This window comes from Pinus tabuliformis, chromosome 1_2 (genome assembly GCF_031772625.1).
Source record: "Pinus tabuliformis cultivar Carrire ecotype Pingquan chromosome 1_2, CPIR1, whole genome shotgun sequence".
NCBI classification, from domain to species: domain Eukaryota; kingdom Viridiplantae; phylum Streptophyta; class Pinopsida; order Pinales; family Pinaceae; genus Pinus; species Pinus tabuliformis.
In genome coordinates, this window is record NC_142298.1 from 57453652 (window position 1) to 57472298 (window position 18647).

At 43.0% G+C, this 18647-nt stretch overlaps 1 protein-coding gene across 5 annotated transcripts in view; it reads left to right on the forward strand.

Annotated features, from left to right (window-relative positions):
- Positions 1–18647, forward strand: part of LOC149204414 (C2 and GRAM domain-containing protein At1g03370-like) — a 514970-nt gene that overhangs the window by 134981 nt on the left and 361342 nt on the right. The gene's annotated exons all lie outside the window — the stretch shown is intronic.

Genomic DNA, 18647 nt, shown 5'->3' on the forward strand with positions numbered 1-18647 from the left:
TGAGATGCAAGTTCTATGATCTATGTGAAAATGCAAGAACTTGGTTTATTTTAATTAAATGCCTAGCTAAGTAAATCCATAAATCCTTAGCTATTTTGAGGCTAGTATCTAAAGTAGGTTGTAGAGATAAGTCAAGGCGAAGCAAACAAAGGCTTGGTTTATGATACCTCCCTTTGAAATCTAACATACCTGTGCCTCCGACGCTGCAGACATTGTGGCTCTGATGGCTGCAAGGTCACTGTTTTAACCACTAGAGAGGGTCTATCCTTCGCAAGCTACAAGATGAAGGGTAGCCCTATATTTCTATCAACCAAGCTTAGGCTTGGAGGTAACTTAATTAATGCAGATCTAGGCTTAAAATGGAAATGGAAATTGATTTGAGTGCTCTTGCTTTAAGTTTGGTTATGGTCTTAAGTACTTGTTTATGATTTATCTTTAACAATGAATGAACATCAATCCTAAACACAAGATAAAAGTGCTCAATTTCACTTAATTCCCATAAGATATATCCAATGCATTTGATGTAACCAAGGAACAATTGCTCAAAATACCAAATGACAACAAAATAGATGCTCTTTAACAATAGATTACGAATATGCCCAAGATGAAATTATCATTCACAATTAGATATCAACCATGGAAAAATGATGATGAGATAATTTAGACCATTTATTACCAAGAAATGATTTGAAACAACTATCCAAGGTTCCCTTTAGAGACAATGTGAGATGCCAATGACAATTGTCGAAGAGATAGACTATTATATTACCACAATGCCAATTTAATGTTAAACAATTAGGTTTCGAATATCCTTAAGCAATATTTAACCATTCAAGATGAGATTCAATTATTGATTAGACAAGTACTTGAGTGAGTGAGCTTATTAAGTGAAACTTTTGAAGCTTATGAAACTCACAAGAGACAACAATGTGTTAGTGTTCTTCTTATGAAACAACAAAACAACTTGGCTAATTATCAATCTCTTTAGCAACTTAATTGACAATGTTAACAATCCTTTTCACAATAGAGCATTGCTTATCATTAGAGCATGAAACAATTTTTATGAGACTTGTATAAATTTTGCTTCTTATGACAGCAGTAAGCAAAAGATGCCAAATTTATCCCAATACTTGCAAATGATTAGATAAGAGCTCTTAAGATGCAAGAAGTGGAATGCCAATGAATGCAAGAAGAAAATGCTATGTAAAAATGTAAGTGATGGCAGCCAATGATAGACTAGAAGGCAGCCCAATGAAACCACTTTGCCAATACAAAATTTTAACAAGAGACAAATGCTTGATCAATTGAGGCCGTTTTTCCAATGTCACTGTTGTAATGATAGACTAGAAGGCAGCCCAATGAAACCACCTTGCCAATACAAAATTTTAACAAGAGACAAATGCTTGATCAATTGAGGCCGTTTTTCCAATGTCACTGTTGTGTTAGATCAGATCTTAATATGCCTTTTAAAACAGTATGACAGTCAATAGAAATTATAAATTATGCCAAACAGTGAGGCCATTTTTCCAATGTCACTGTTGTGTTAGATCAGATCTTATTATGCCTTTTAAAACAGTACGACAGTCAATATAAATTATAAATAATGCCAAACAGTGAATGCCCAAGTTTTATAAGTGACTTAGCAAATATTTTAGGTGATTTATCTATGATTTTATGTCACTTCTATGAGCTTTATACCACTGTTATCGAATCATCAGATGGCTGTAGCAAAACAGTGAGGAGAATGAGGGTTTGAGTGAGCAAACCAATAGATGCTTTGGGCTTGAAAGTGACTAGAGTGCTTGCCCAAAATTCTTCCAAGGATTGAATAGCTGCAACCATAAATGCTAGCTCACAATACCATGAATATTTGCTGCAATCACTAAGAATTAGTGACAAATACAAATGATAGCCCAAAAATAACTATATGAGGCAAAGAGGACAAGGCAAAAGGCTGGAATGAAGGCTAGAGGCCAATGATTGGCCTGGGGGGTTGCGGCCAAGGGGGAGGAGGCCCTAGGGCCTGAGGGAAGGGAGAAACAGCCCTAAAAGGCTTGCGGCCGGCTGAAGGAGGGCTGACGAAGGAGGAATAAGGGCTAATGGAGGAGGGATAGGCTCATGGCAGGTAGGAGGAGAGGCCTAAGGCCTTAGAAAGGGTTGTGGTAGGGTTAATAGACGGGGTCGAGGGCTCAAAAGGGCTTCCCAAGCCCACATCAAGGGAAGAGGAGGAAGGCCGAGGCGCCTGTGGCCAATGTAATTTTCCAAACTTAAACAAGCAGTGATATAGAAAAGCAAATACGATTCATACACAGAAAATTTAAATGATCAGCAAATACTCAATGCACAACATAAATGAGAACCCGCTGAGCCATTTTATTAATGGAATGGAGCAAGTACAATAGTGTGGAAAATGCTCCCGGGCTTGCCTCAAGGCCAAGCTTGACAGAACCCAGGTGTCAAATAGTAATCTCGATGTTGGAAAGTAACTGCTCCTCTAATGCTCTGTGCTGTCTCCCAGTGACTACAACTGTTGGTTGGAAAGGAGCTGCAAGAAACCCCGTCTTCGGTGCTTAGAAAATGATGAAACTTTAGCCACAAGCTCCTTGGCCAAAAGCCACAAAAACCCAGAAAGGGTTTGGCTTGAGTCCAAGCTCCCAAATTCGACCTCCTCTATGGCCTACTCCCTCCAAACAGTGTCAGAAATGCAGCCTGCAAGGAATGGCCACAAAGTCCTCCTCCAAGCTCTGAAAGGAAGCAAACACCACTCAAAATATCTCCTCCAACGTCCACGACAAAGCTCAGTCTCAAGGACTGATGCTCTACCCACCAAGTGGGCTCCCTATACTGCCTCTGTGCTGGCCCAGGTGGTGCGAAAGTCACGCTGTCAAGAAAGAAGCTCAATTAGCTTCCAAACTCTCCCAAATCCTGACAATCCTCCCTAGCCTCCTCTCCGAAAAATCTCACATCAAAACTCCCCTACTAAGCACCACCAACAAACTCGGCCTCCTCTCCACTGCGTCCTCCAGTAATACACAACACCTGGAAGGAAATGCTACCGCTAGAAATCACAATGTGATCCTCCTCCTAAAGAAATGAAAAAAAACCTTCCTAGGGTGGCACTCGAAGTCCCTCGAAGAAAGGGTGAGCTCTTAGCCTGAAGAACTCGTGCTATGCAACCATTGACTTAGCTAAACAACTCGAGCAACCAAAGAGAAATCGATATACTCTAATGATGAATGAGAAGAGGAGAGTTGCCTTCCTTATATAGTTTTTGTGGAGCACTTTTCCCTCCATTTTGTCCTCCATCGTGGGCCTTCACTTAACCACATCATGCAAAAGCTAACCCCCTCCATGCAAATCAAACTAGGGAGTGCGTAATTCCCTAGTGAGGGTGGCCCCCATGTGTAACTTAACTACAAAACAAACATCTTCTCCTAAGTCTAATCCCCTAATAAAATTGAATGGGGTCCACTAACTCCAAAATTACCCCCATAATACAAAAATTAATCTTGTCCCAAAATAATTTAGGAAGGGACATGCAAGTCCTCCCCTCCCAAATGTTGCTTATCCCCAAGCAAAGTCAATGCCAGATGCTCAAGAATGTGCTCTCCCTCCCCAGTGGCATCCTCATTTGGTAAATTATTCCACCGCACCAAATACTCTCTGATGATCAAATGCCCTCATCATCAAGCGAAGGCAACTCCATGACTGTTGTAATCTGCTGCCCCAACACCCTCTTGAGGCATGACACATGAAAGATGTTATGAATCCTGCTCCCTAGTGGTAGCGCGAATTCATAAGCCACCTCCCCAACCCTCCTATTCACTCTGTACAACCTAAAGAATCTCGACTGCAACTTTTCGGCCCCCTTCTGCTTTAGTGTGGATTGTCGGTATAGCTGTAATCGAAGGTAGGCCAAGTTCCCTTCCTCGAAATGCCTCTCTACTCGATGCAAATCAACATACATCTTCTGCTGGTATTGGCTATCTGGAAGTTATCCTTAAGATCCTTGAGAATATCTTGGCTCTCTAGGATCCAATCCCTGGCCTTTGGGGCCCTGTTGTCTCCAAAAACAATATTAGCAAAAGACAAAGCATCATAACCATATAAAGCACGGAAAGGAGTCATACCAATGGACATATGATGGGTGGTGTTGTAACAATACTCTCCCAGGTGCAACCATTGAATCCAAGCCCTCTGCTGCCCTGTCACATAATTCATGAGATAGCCCTCTGACCACTGTTTCACCCTATTTTTCTGACCATCGGTCTGTGGATGATAGCTGGTGCTTGGGGTGAGCTCAGTGCCAATTAGTATGAAGAGCTCCTGCCAAAATCCTCCCATGAATCAGTTATCCCTGTCACTGACTATGGTCTTAGGGAGTCCGTGCAGATGAAAGACCTCCCTGAAGAACAACTCTGCCACCTGTGAGGCTGAATATCGTGTTGGTATGGCAAAGAAGTGTGCAAACTTGGTTAGCCATTCAACCACTACAAAAATACAATCCTTTGCTTGCACCGAGGGAAGTCCAGTGAAGTCCATAGAGATGCTCTCCCATTTCCCCTTAGGGCAGGGAAGAGGCTGCAACAATCTTGCTGGATGGGTCAACTCTTCGTTGTTCTTCTGGAAAACTTCGCATTCCTGCACATGCCTCAACACATCTCCCTTGAGGCCCTTCCAAGTGAAGCGCTCTCGCACTGTCATATATGTCTTCCTAAACTCTTGGTGCCTGGATAAAGGAGAATCATGAGCTGCTCGAAGGACGTGCTCTCTCAGCTGTGATCCTGAAACCAAAAATATGCGCCCTTTATAATAAATAACCTCATCCATTACCCTGTAGCGCTCATTTGCATAGCTACCCTCCAAGATCTTGCATGCCCAACGATCTTTGGAGTACTCTACCAATAACTGAGCCTTCTAGCCATGACAAATGTTCATGAGTGAAAGCCTGACTAGTCTCTTGGATAGTGCATCCACCACTACATTGTGCTTCCCCTGCACATACTCTATATCAAAATCGTAGGCCTGCAATTTGCTGACCCATTTCTGTTGTCTATCATTGAGGCCCTGCTGCCCCATGAAATGGTAAAGATTGTTGTGATCCGTCTTCACTCGAAATCGACTCCCCACCAAATACTGTCTAAATTTGGCTAATGCATACATTATGGCCAACATCTCCTTGTCGTAAATGGAATACGACAACTCATGAGGTAAAAGCTTCTGACTCTCAAAAGCAATGGGCTGCCTTCCTTGGGACAAGACTGCCTCGATCCCTACACGCGATGCATCGCACTCCAATGTGAAATGTGGGTAAAATATGGGAGTGCTAATACCGGACAACAACTCATCATCTCCTTGAGGCGATCAAATTCTGCCTGAGCTCCCTCCGTCCACGCAAAGACCCCTTTCTTAGTTAGATGTGTAAGGGGCGCTGCCAACTGTGAGAAGCCCTTCACGAACTTTCGATAATAAGTACAAATGCCCAAAAATCCTCTTAACGCTGTCACATCTCGGGGCTCTGGTCAATCGCGAATGGCCCAAATCTTCTCCTCATGCACCTTGACCCCATCTGCACCTATGATGCGTCCCAAGTAAATCATCTCTGTCAACCCAAACTCGGACTGGGACATATCATCGTAGAACTGTTGCTCCAAAATATGCAACATTGTCTCTAAATGCTGTAGGTGCTCCTCCCATGTCCTTCTGTAGATCAAGATGTCATCAAAGAATACAGTACAAACCTCCTCAATTGGCCTCAAAACACATGGTTCATGCATGACTGGAAAGTAGCCAGTGCATTGGTCAACCCAAAAGGCATGACTAAGAACTCAAAATGCCCATAATGACACCTGAAGGTTGTCTTCAGAATGTCTTGCTCTCTCACTTGGATCTGATGATACCCTGACTGCAAATCTATCTTAGAGAAGTACTTGGCTCCTCTAAGCTCATCCATCAACTCATCAATGCGCGGAATGGGGTACCTGTTCTTCAACGTCTTCTTGTTGAGGGCCCTGTAGTCAATACACATGCAGAGAGTCCTGTCCTTCTTCTTCACCAGCACAATCGAAGAAGCAAACGGACTAGAACTTGGTTTGATGTGACCCAACGCCAACAACTCCTTGATGGCTCTCTCGATCTCGTCCTTATAGGCCTTGGGATGCTTATAGGGTGTAGTGATGACCGCCTGCACACTAGGCTCCAACTCTATAGTGTGCTCAAATCCCCTGTCAGGTGGTTGCCCCAGTGGTATATCTCCAAAAACTACCAGATATCTATCCAGTACTGCCTGTATGTCCAGATGTGGTGGTGTAGTCTTCGCCCTAGCCTTTGAAATCCTCAGCTCTACTGCCCATGCTATGTCTCCATGCCTCAAATTGGCCTCCATCCGGTGGGCCGAAACTGTCTGAGGGGGTACGAATGCATGCCCCTAAGAACCACCGGCTTGCCATCCGATCCAATGAATTCCATCACCAACTGTTTCCAATCGGTGGTAACCCGACCAAGGGAATACAACCATTGAACACCCAACACCACATTATTTTTTGGTATATCCACCACGAAAAAGTGGTTTGTCATTGAATAGTTCCCCATAGTCACTATCAAAGCAGGGACATATCGAGTGCACTCCCCCATAGTCACTGTCAAAGCAGGGACATATCGAGTGCACTGCATAGTCTTGTCTCTTGGTTTTAGGACTGGAAACCCCTCAAACTCTGTAGTGGTGATGCCTCTCCTCTGGACCATCTGAGCATCAATAAAATTGTGGGTGGCCCCACTGTCTACCAAGACTGAGACATGTTGCCCTTGCACCGTACCTTTGATCGTCATCGTAAAAAAATTGGGAATCTCACACAAAGAAGCTAGGACTCCCCTTGCTGGTGCAAAATATGCTCCTCCTTGAGGTGGTGGTGGTGGTGGTCCTCTCCTTGCTAGGTCCTTGCTGTCTCTGCCACCAAAATCCAACTCCTCATCATCCTCCTGATCACTATCTAAGAAGACCTCGATGTAATGGGCCTTGCCTGTTGTGCATCGATGACCAGGTGCCCAAGGCTCTCGGCCTGTAAAACACAACTTCCTCCTCTTGAGGTCTCTGTTGGTTTCGTTATCCGACTGATCACACCCTTGAGTTGCTCTCTGCGTTGTGGGTGCTCTAGTGTCACTTTCCTTCTGAGGGTAGGGAGTGCGTGCAGGAAATGGAGCTCGAGCCTTGGGGATGCCCCCCTGCAAATCTTGAGTGCAAGATACGATCTCCAGAAGAGTAGATGGTTTGCGAGACTTCGCCAGTCCCCGCAATGGCTTTTTCAACCCCTCTACAAATGTGTATATTCTCTTGGCATCTAAAAAATTGGGCACCATGACTGAGATCCTCAAAAACTCCAAGATATAATGCTCTGGATGCCTTGTTTGTTGGAGTTGGGTCAACTCCCTGAAATGAGCCTCTTTGATACTTCCGATCAAAGCCCTCCACTACTCTCCGTGTGAAGTCCTCATAGAAGGTCACGCTGGCATGCCCCAAAGTGGACAAACCATGAAACCACCAATCGTGTGCCTCCCCTTCCAGGTGCAATGTCGCCATCTTGATGGCCTCAACCTCTGTCATCCAATTCAGCTGGAAGTATGTATCCAGCTTCTCTACCCAAGCACATGTTGTGCACTTGGAAGTGCCATCATATGTAGGGAAATACATTTTCCTAATAGAACGATGTAGATCATAGTTCTGTGTATCATAACCTTTCCCCTTTTCATTCTGCTTGAGCCTGCAAAAGTCTTTGAAGGTCAGAGGCTCTCTAAAGTCTGCCCCCATGGACTGCCACTCCCGGAAATGCTCCCCCATCAATGATGGATCCTCACCTCCACTAGTTTCTCCCTGCGCCAAAGGTATAAAAGAGGGTGAAGTAGCTTGACTTGGCTCACTTGAGGATGGCTGCTACACAGTGGGTGAAAGGTGATCGAACTGTTGAGAGGCTCCTGAAGTCTCTCCAACTACGAACTCTCAGTGAATGCTTCGTTCCCGGTTCTGCATTTTGATCTTGTCCGTCATCTCCTTCTGCCCCTTCGCCAAATCACTCAAAGCCTTCAAGAGACTATTGAAGGCCATTTCTTCTTGGCTCTTCGGCTCTCCCATATCTTCTGCTACCACAGTATTCCCATGATCCTCCATGTCTGGAGTAATCTCCAACTCCCTTTCCCTGCTCCGGTAGCTCTGTCTTCTGTAAGTAATATTCTGTTGATCCAACTCACTCATAGAAAAGTTTCCCCATGGCTGAGCCAAAATCTAAGCTCTGATACAAATGTAATGTTCCAAACTTAAACAAATAGTGATATGCAAAAGCAAATATGATTCATGCACAGAAAATTTAAATGATCAGCAAATACTCAATGCACAACAGAAATGAGAACCAACTGAGCCATTTTATTAATTGAATGGAGCAAGTACAATTGTGTGGAAAATGCACCTGGGCTTGCCTCAAGGGCAAGCTTGACAGAACCTAGGTGTCAAACAATAATCTCAATGCTGGAAAGTAACTGCTCCTCTCATGTTCAGCGCTGTCTCCCAGTAACTACAAGTGCTGGCTGGAAAGGAGCTGCAATAAACCCCATCTTCGGTGCTCAGAAAATGATGAAACTTCATCCATAAGCTCCTTGGCGAAAGCCCACAAAAACCCAGAAAGTGTTTGGCCTGAGTCCAAACTCCCAAATTCGACCTCCTCTATGGTCTACGCCCTCCAAACAGCTCCAGAAATACGGCTTGCAAGGAATGGCCACAAATTTCTCCTCCAAGCTCTGAAGGGAAGAAAACACCACTCCAAATATCTCCTCCAACCTCCACGACAAATCTCAGCCTCAAGCACTGATGCTCTACCCACCAATTGAGCTCCCTATATTGCCTCTGCGCTGGCCCAGGTAGTGCGAAAATCACACTGTCAAGCAAGAAGCTCAATCAGCTCCCAAACTCTCCCAAATGCTAACAATCCTCCCTAGCCTCTTCGAAAAATCTCACATCAAAACTCCACTGCTAAGAACCACCAACAAATTCGGCCTCCTCTCCATTGTGTCCTCCAGTAATACGCACCAACTGGAAGGAAATGCCAATGTGATCCTCCTCCTGAAGAAATGAATAAAACCTTCTCGGGGTGGCACTCAAAGCCCCTTGAAGAAAGGGTGAGCTCTTCGCCTGAAGAACTCGTGCTAAACAACCAGTGACTCGGCTAAGCAGCTCGAGCAACCAAAGAGAAATCGATATACTCTAATTATGAATGGGAAGAGGAGATCTGCCTTCCTTATTTAGTTTTCGTGGAGCACTTTTCCCTCCATTTTGTCCTCCATAGTGCCCTCACTTAATCACCATCATGCAAAAGTTAACTCCCTCCATGCAAATCGAACTAGGGATTGTGTGATTCCCTAGTGAGGGTGGCCCCCCTGTGTAACTTAACTACAAAACAAACATATTCTCCTAAGTCTAATCTCCTAATAAAAGCGAATGGGGTCCACTAACTCCAAAATTGGCCCCATAATAAAAAAATTAATCTTGTCCCAAAATAATTTAGGAAGGGACATGACAACCAAGGAAGAGAAGGAAAGGGAGACGGTCGAGGCCCTAAAATGGCCTTTTAGACTTACAGCTAGCCCTAAAAGGGCTAGCGACTCAATTTGAAGGGAAAAGGAAAGGAAAAAAGGACTCCAGGAGGGCTGATGGCTAGGAGAGAACGCTGGATGGCTACGCCAAAGGGCCACAAAATTTTTCTGAAGCCTTCAATTTGCTAAGGAAAAACCCAAATTCACTGCAAAATTGGATGTTGGTCCTGCAACTTAGATGGAGACTAGATCTTACCCTCAAGGGCCTAGATCTAGTTCCAAACCCCAACAAAATAAAGTATGAGGGACCATGCACTAAAATATTTTTTACATGAGATATTTACAAATTCAACCCTTAAAGGGGGAATATGCATTCATTATAGACCCTCAAAATAACTACCCAATTTTGCGACACAGTATGATCTAGTAGACCAAGTGATCTGTAATAAAATAATTTGGCCAAATAGATTAAATTATCTCCAAACCACTTTTACAAAGACTCGATATAACACTAAAAATCACCTAAGATTCTAGCCTAGCTTTGGCATTTAAGTTGGAGGAAAAACTCTATCGATTGTTCGTATTTAGAAACACACATAATGTGGTGAGGTTAAAAAACCTCCTAAGATGAAATTCGTCACCAAAATCATAGGCTTACCTAGGTTGTTACAAAATTAAACAGTCATACTAGTAATTTACATTACAACTTGCAAAAATTGGGTTTATAATGATACAATATGTAGCTGGCTGATGATTCTGAATTTTGAAAAATTTTGCACAACTGCTTCCTTGGACTTGTGAGAAAATAGGTGCAACACTACTAAGTACAAATCTTCAAGAAATCCCTAAGTTGAAGGGTACCTTTAAGGGTTCCCACTTGGTACGATGGCTAGGGAATCAATTATCTTGAGATTTAACCATGAGAATTGCCTCAATTTAGGCAGAGAGCTAGAGGAAACACCAATGTAGAAGCCTGTCGAGATAGTTTTCCAAGAGCTCTCTCCTAGAAGATTTCACACTAGGCCCTAGAGAGGATCCCTTAGCCTTGAGGGATGAAGAAAAAGAGAGAGAATAAGTTGAAGAAAGATAGGTTTGTCAATGAGAATGTGATCACCAAGGATTTCTAGATTAGTGCCTGCCTATTGGGAGTAATGTAGTCAAGAATTACTTTGATTTGAGGATTTCGCTCTTCAAGGAGACCTAATGCAACTCCGCTAACCTTAGAGGAGGCAGCTTCACGGCTACAATAGAATTTTATACTTCATTGTCAATATTTGATGGAGTTTCAAGGATGCAATATGCAAGATTGACCTCTAGGAATATTCCTTCGTCATTGCTTATGAGTAATGTATGTAAGCTTTCTAATAAATTTCATGTTGTCATGAATTCAGATTAAATTAGGGCACATTAAACATTATGAATTAGCATTCCATACATTAGACATTTAACAAGGTAAAATATAGCATCAAAATGTACTTACAAGACAATGAGAGTATATCCATCCATGAACATTGCAAAAAGAAGCTCCAAGAAAAGATACCAAAAATTTCCAAATGTCAAAGTGCATCCAAACATCCAAAATTCGTCCAAAATTGCAAGTCCGAGTTTCTCAAGTAGAGAGATCGAAATCCAGATGATGACGAATAATTCAAATGAGGCCTCTTCTATTTATATGAGGCTCCTCAAGTTCGAATTTGCCTAATTTAGCCTAATTAAGCCCTTAATAATATTTTAATGTGAAAATAACATGTCTTTGGTGACAAGCCCACCAAATAGCTACTAAAGTGAATGATAAGCCATCCCAAGAGGGCCGAAATAGTGCAAAATGGAGTAAGAAGGGTCATTGGAAGGCCAAGATGAGTCCTCTAAGTGCCATGATGAAGAAGAGGGCTCCATAAATGATGATCAAGTGGGTGGCCCCTTGATTTCCTAGCAAAACATCATGTGGTGCTCCCAAGTGGCCATGGGGTACAATAAATGGTGTCATGGGTCTCCAGTGCCTCAATAACAAGTCGATGCTCCATCAATGAGGGTTAGAAGATGATACATGCCCTCTCGTGTCTCTCCAGATGAGACAAAACCTCATCTGGGCCCTGGATCAACTGCCAAGTGTTGGGTGCAAATGTGTGGCTGGCTAGGCAATGTGGTCCAAGTGCATCATCATCTCTGTATGGCTAGGGTACGAACAAGAAATGTGTGGTGCTGAAGAAGCCCATGGTATAGCAATGGATTTTCTGTGACAGTGGAGGCCCATGGCTCTCAATGCTCACCCTACAAGTGCCATTATGACCCTCTAGAGGGCTTGGACCTCGTATAAGGAGACCAAGTCCAAGATGAAGACCCACCTGCAATCCTGTATAAGATCCAATGCATCTCCTCACCTTCCAGTACAATTAATCATTAGTGCAATTGAGTAAATAAGCTTGCTAATCAAGGGAAGAAGTGGACACTTCATAGTGGCATGCCCTTCCAAATGGGCTTCAAAATGTACAAGTGTTTCCTTGGTTGATAAGAGAGGTTAATAAATGACTCTATTAAATGGTTTCAAGTTTATCACAACTGGACTGAAACCGGTGGAACCGGCCGGTTTGACTGTTTTTGGCCTGAAACCGGTTTGAACCAGAATTGGTCGGTTCAGTACTGAACTGGCCTATTCCATTGAACTGACCGGTTCAGGACCGGTTTTGTTCTGTGTGTCCCTTCGCATGTCAGCATAAAAAAATTTGCCTTTTTTATTTTTTCAATTGGTTGGTTTACTTCTAATTCTTCCCTAGGCCAGCCTAATATTCAAGCCTATGGTCCTATTATTGCTATGGGTTTCATGGTAATGTTAATTTATTAAATTTTTAACATTACCATGAAATGACTCAAGATGTTTGAGAGTAGTTCCAACCTCGTTGGATTTCATACGGAGAAAGTAGAATTTTAGATTTCACTCAAAATCCAACAGGCTTAACAATTTTTCAGGATATCATGATTGCGGGGATTGCAACATTTCCATTGGGTTTTGTCATGTACGAGGGTAACTAGTATTTAATAAAGAGCACCAATCCCTCTATGTACTTTGATGTTAGTGGCAATGGTTGTCGAACTCTTCTATCATGACTCTACTAAAAATTTACCCATCACTAAAACAAAATCTTGATTTGACATGTTATGCTTTTTCTATCTTATTTTAATGCTTAGAGGGTTATATTGATGATAAAGTGTTAAGTTATGGTATGTTCTATGCTTATAACAGTTTACCTCTTTTTCTTATTATATTCCACCGATTAGCAATCACATGTACATAAAGTAAAGTGCAGATAGAACATTAAACGATCGACAGAAATCAAGCCAAAACAAGAGACACAAGATGTGGCGGCTAGCCAGGGACAAACCCCACAATGTGTGGGGAAACCCTTTGATAAAATCTTCTTTTATCTTCAATAATTCAGCAGAGAGAAATAGTACAATAAATCTGATTCATATCAGCAGTAGCAAACCCTAGATCAACAACATCAGTATTAGCGGCTTCATTATCAAACTAGGGCAGACGATATCTCACAAACCGACCGTCGGATTGACTTCATTCCACCACCAAAAGTTTCGGCTTCTAGAGGAGGTTCAGATGAACCTACAGCGTAGTTCAGATGAGGAGATATTCTAGGCCACACAAGTCAATCTTTACTTCTGCAGTTGCAGCTTCAGTTTCAGCAGTTTCCGGCTTCAAACTAGGGCAGTCGATATCTTGCAAACCGTTCGTCGCATTGACTTCATTCCACCACCAAAAGTTGCGGCTTCAATTTCAACAACTTTCGGCTTCACATGTGTGAGAGAGAGAGACCCATTTCAGCGCAGTAGAGAAGAGACTCATATCTGCGCAGTAGAGAGAGAGAGATGTGATGAGATGAGTGAGTCTAAATGAGGAAAAGTCCTCTTATATTTATACACAACGTTGGTGGGTGAATAGATGCGACTGTTGGGCTTCTGAGCCTACATGAGTTGTAAGTCGGCTTGATAATAATTCCATAATCAAAATAAATTCATATCTCCATGAATACTTATCAGAATTGGATGATCTTTATATCAATCCTACACCTCTCGACGAGAGGAATTTAATAAAAATATTATCAGCCATGAATAAGATGACCCACATGAAGTTTTGCCCTGGTTGCCAATTTTAACACTCCCTCTCAACCATGGAGAACTTCATCTGCAATCTGTTTATCGGTCGTTACTATTCATCCATCAAATGCACTGCCCTGTATAGCCTGACCCTTGCCCTGCTCTGCTCTATTCTGCCTGTTCTGCTTTGTCTTGTTCTACCTGCACTGATCTGTACTGTTTTGCTCTGCTCTTGCATTGTTCTGTTCTGCTCTGCTTTTGTCCGAATTATGAAGAAGAAGAAATGATCGAGGATGTATCATACTGACTCAAAGTCAGTCTCAGAGTATGTACCACTGGTCCCAGACCAGTCTCAACCAACCCAAAGTCAGCGTCATAGTGAGTACAACTCCAATGGTCCCAGACCAATATCATCCTCCACTGACTCAAAGTCAGTCTCAGAGTATGTACCACTGATCCCAGACCAGTCTCAACCGACCCAAAGTCAGCGTCATAGTATGGTACAACTCCTACCACTGGTCCCAGACCAGTATCATTGATCCCAGATCAATGGAGGTCATCCTAGCGTAGGGAGTACGGTAGTTACAACGATTCGTCCATCGGTACTACTATGGTCCCTAACTTCATTTCCCTGCTCATTGATCAGATGAGAGGTACTTCCCATGAGTCCCAGACTGCATGGGTAGGATGCCTCGACAGGAGAACTAATCAATCCCGTCCTCACAGGAGAACACATCAATCCTGCTACAATTGCCATGGAGAACACATCAATCCAGGCCTCACCAGAGAACACATCAATCCTGCTACAATTGCCATGGAGAACAAATCAATCCAGGCCTCACAGGAGAACACATCAATCCTGCTACAATCGCCGTGGAGAACACATCAATCCAGGCTGCCATGGAGAACACATCAATCCAGGCCTCACAGGAGAACTAATCATCCTGCTACACAGGAGAGCGAATCATCCTGTTCCACAAGAGAGCGAATCATCTTGTCCCACAAGAGAGCGAATCATCTTGTTCCAGTGTGCACCACCAGGGGAGGGTGAGTCACCCTGTGGTCATATGTTGCTCCAGTATGAACCGTAAGCCCTTAGAGCTCCCAGAGCTCAATGTATGCAACATGCAGGACCCTTGTACAAAGGTTTCTTGCCGACTCCAAGTCGTTTTGGAAAATCATAGATTAGATCTTTCCTCGGGGCTTTGACAAGGTGTATCAACCTGTACATCATCTTAATGTGATGGAGCTTCCTTGCTCATCAACTTACCATATCCCAGATGATGTCTATCTGCTAGAGCAATTGACGAATACGGGATTCCTCAATAATCGAATCCCACCTCTGGTTGTTACAGAGAATCACAGTGGTATCCAATGTAAATCCAAACAGCTCACTGAAGAGCTTTCGCAACCAGACTGCCTCACACGAGGTTATGCTAGCAACAATATATCCTGCTTCGGCGGTGCTCAAAGCTACCGACTTCTGCTTCCTGCTCATCCAGGATATCGAAGAAGATCCCAAGGTGAAACAGTACCCGGAAGTGCTCTTACGGTCCACCACACTGCCTGCCCAATCAACATCAGTATATCCAAGTAGTCTCACATCTCCGGCAGTGTATCTTAATCCATGAGAGATTGTGTCCTGAAGACATCTCAGAAGATTCTTGGCATCAATCCAGTGAGGCTCAACCAAATATGAGCTCACAATGCTAACTGCAAAACATATGTTCAGACGGAGGTTCACCAAGAACATCAATGCGAATGAGTTTTTGAAACTCAGAGGCATTTCCCAAGTCTGGTCCGACATCACTACCATATAACTTCTAAAAGTTAAGATCCTCGAGGTAGTCACAGGCTTGCAGTCCATCATACCAAATCTTCTCAATATATTTACCACATATTTTCCTTGAGATAGGAAAATTTCCCTTGGCTTCTGCCACACTTCAAGTCCTTGGTCCTTCATTTCAAATTCAAAAGCCATCTCCCTCTAACATTTGTGAATGAGAGGGTTTGCACCTGTTAGAAAGAGGTCATCCACATACAATACCAGTATGAGAGGCTTGTCATCTTCAACCTTAAAGTAAAGGTTAGGATCGGCTTCACTCCTAGTGAATCCCAGCTTCATCAAGTAGCTATCGAGCGGATGGTCGTATATCTGGCAACAGGTGCAAATATCTCATCATAGTCTATACCTCCCTTTTGGGAGAAACCTCGAGCAACAAAACGAGCCTTATACTTTTCTGTGCTTCCATCTGCTGCATGCTTTATCTTGTAAAGCCATTTGGAAGTAACAACAGTCTTGTCCTGGGGTCTGGGAACTACTTCCCAAACATCATTCTTTATGATAGACTCATATTCTTCGGTCATAGCATCCTTCCATACTTGATGCTTGACGGCATCTGAGAATGACGAAGGCTCATTTTGTATGATCGTGCTCATGATGGTCAGGTATCCTTGATACCTATTAGGTTTCTTACTTTCACGAAAGGTTCCTCGGGGTGCAGCATGTCCTTCAGCATCATCAAGTAACCCCTTAAGCCATGAAGGCCTCTTCCTAGAAGAGGAAGGCTCATATGGAGGAGGATCAATCGGATCCATGGGTTCTTGTACATCAGGCATTGATTCATCATCCTTTTCTTTCGGTTCCCTGGTGTCGGCTTCTTGAGAGCTCCTCAAAGTCGGAAGATTGATCACCTTGTTGAGAGCCATATCTTCGTCAAAGGTGACATCATGACTAATTATGACTTCCCTTTGACCGGCTACATAGATTCTATAGCCTTTAGTATTTTCACCATAGCCCACAAAAATTCCCTTCTTTCCAGATGCTCCCAATTTATTTCTTTTCTCTTTCGGCACATGAAAGTATACAGGGCTTCCAAAAATTTTAAAATGAGAAACATCAGGTTTCTTACCGGTGAATTTTTCTTCAGGAGTCTAGGAACCCAATGCTTGATGAGGGCATCAATTTTGTACATATACGATGGTGATTGTAGTTTCAGCCCATAGAAACTTTGGAAGTCTTTGATCATGTAGCATGGCCCGGACAACTTCCATCATCGTGTGGTTCTTCCTTCCTGCCACACCATTCTGCTCAAGAGTATGTGGTGTAGTAGTCTCCCTCTTAATGCCAGCCTCAGATATGCCTGAGTGAACCAACTGTAATACATCGGAGGTCTTGCTTTGGCTTGAGGGGAACGGTCCCCTTTTGAGCTTTCCTTCGACACATCCCGGACATACACCTTCTTTCTCTACTTGGAATTCGGGCATCCCTGTCACCATTTGTTTTACCCCAAGTAGAGCTTTGTAATGAAGGTGGGCAAACCTCTGATGCCAAAGTTTGGACTGAAGAGTTGTGTCACAAGACATGACACCTAGCGGACTTCCATCGACCTGATATGATGAATCAACACTAAACCCAAGAGTAAAGGCATTTCCATATACATACCTTGCCATTGCTTAAGGTTACCTTGTAGCCTTTGTCTTCCATTGCCGAGATGGACACTAGGTTCTTTTTGAGATCAGGTACATATAATACATCTTGTAAGTGAATCGTATTACCTTGATTCAGTTTAAGAGAAACATTGCATACGCCTTTCACTGGGTATTTCATGTCATCTCCAAGGACAATTTCCAGGTTAGTTTCTTTCTCTACCAGATTATAGAGTACATCTTTGTAACCAGTGAAGTGTCTTGAGGCACCACTATCAATGAGCCAAATTCCCATTGAGTCAGAAGGAGCGGAGGTAGATAGAGCAGCTGGTAGATAATATTCAGCCTGCTTATCGTCAACAGTGTTAGATTCATACCTGGAATTTCTAGCCTTCTTGAATGGTTGCCCTCTTCCTTGATTTCCCACATTCCTTTTTCCTTTGTTGTTGAATTTTCCATTCCTTCGATTACCATGAGAGGGATTTTGATCATCGTCACGGTGAGAGTCCTTTCTATCAGGGCATTCCCTTGCATAGTGACCTGCTTTATTGCAAATGAAACATCGTCCTTTTCTTCCACCCTTAAATCCAGCCTTTCTTTTCGATTTAGACCCAGAATTATTTCTTTTCTTAGCATGAGAAGAAAAAGCAGCAGGAGGACCTTTAGGCAAGGGCATTTCCTGCTCTTCTACCCTTGTTTGTTCTTGAATGCATCTAGCCATTAATTCCTCGAAACTAGGAATTACATTATTGTTCAGAAGAGTAGTCCTGAACACATACCATTCAGATGGTAATCCTCCGAGAGTTGTGAGTGCCATTTCTCTGTCAGTAATGGTTTCCCCAATAGATAGGAGATCGTTCTTGATCTCGGTGATTCTTAAGAAGTATGCTTGCATACTTTCATCTTTACCCTTCTTGATTTCCCTCAACTTATTTCTAAGAAACAAAACTTGATTTGCATCATTAACTTTAAATAAACTCACCAGTCTGTCGTAGATTTCCTTGGAGGTGTCTAGATCAGAGATGTAGGCCACCAAGCGCTTGTCGATAGAGTCCTCGATGATATTCTTTGTTTTGACTTCTCCATTTTTCCATTTGTTCCAGGCAGTAGCAAATGCATTTGATGAAGGCTCAACAATATTGCCTCTTACATGGTCCAACACTCCTTGATCTTAAGGGTTAGATCGATAGACATCTTCTATCCGTGATAGTCAGCTTTTTCACGGAGCTTGTCTTCGGCAGGAAAGAGTGTTGAGGACCCCATAGTTCTTTTTAGGATAGCCTTGCCAATCTTCTCTTCAATGATTGCTCTTGCTCTTGCTCGGGCTTTGTCTTCACCTCAGCTCTGATACCATGTTAAGTTATGGTATGTTCTACGCTTATAACAGTTTACTTCTTTTTCTTATTATATTCCACCGATTAGCAATCACATGTACATAAAGTAAAGTGCAGATAGAACATTAAACGATCGACAGAAAACAAGCCAGGACAAGAGACACAAGATGTGGCGGCTAGCCAGGGACAAACCCCACAATG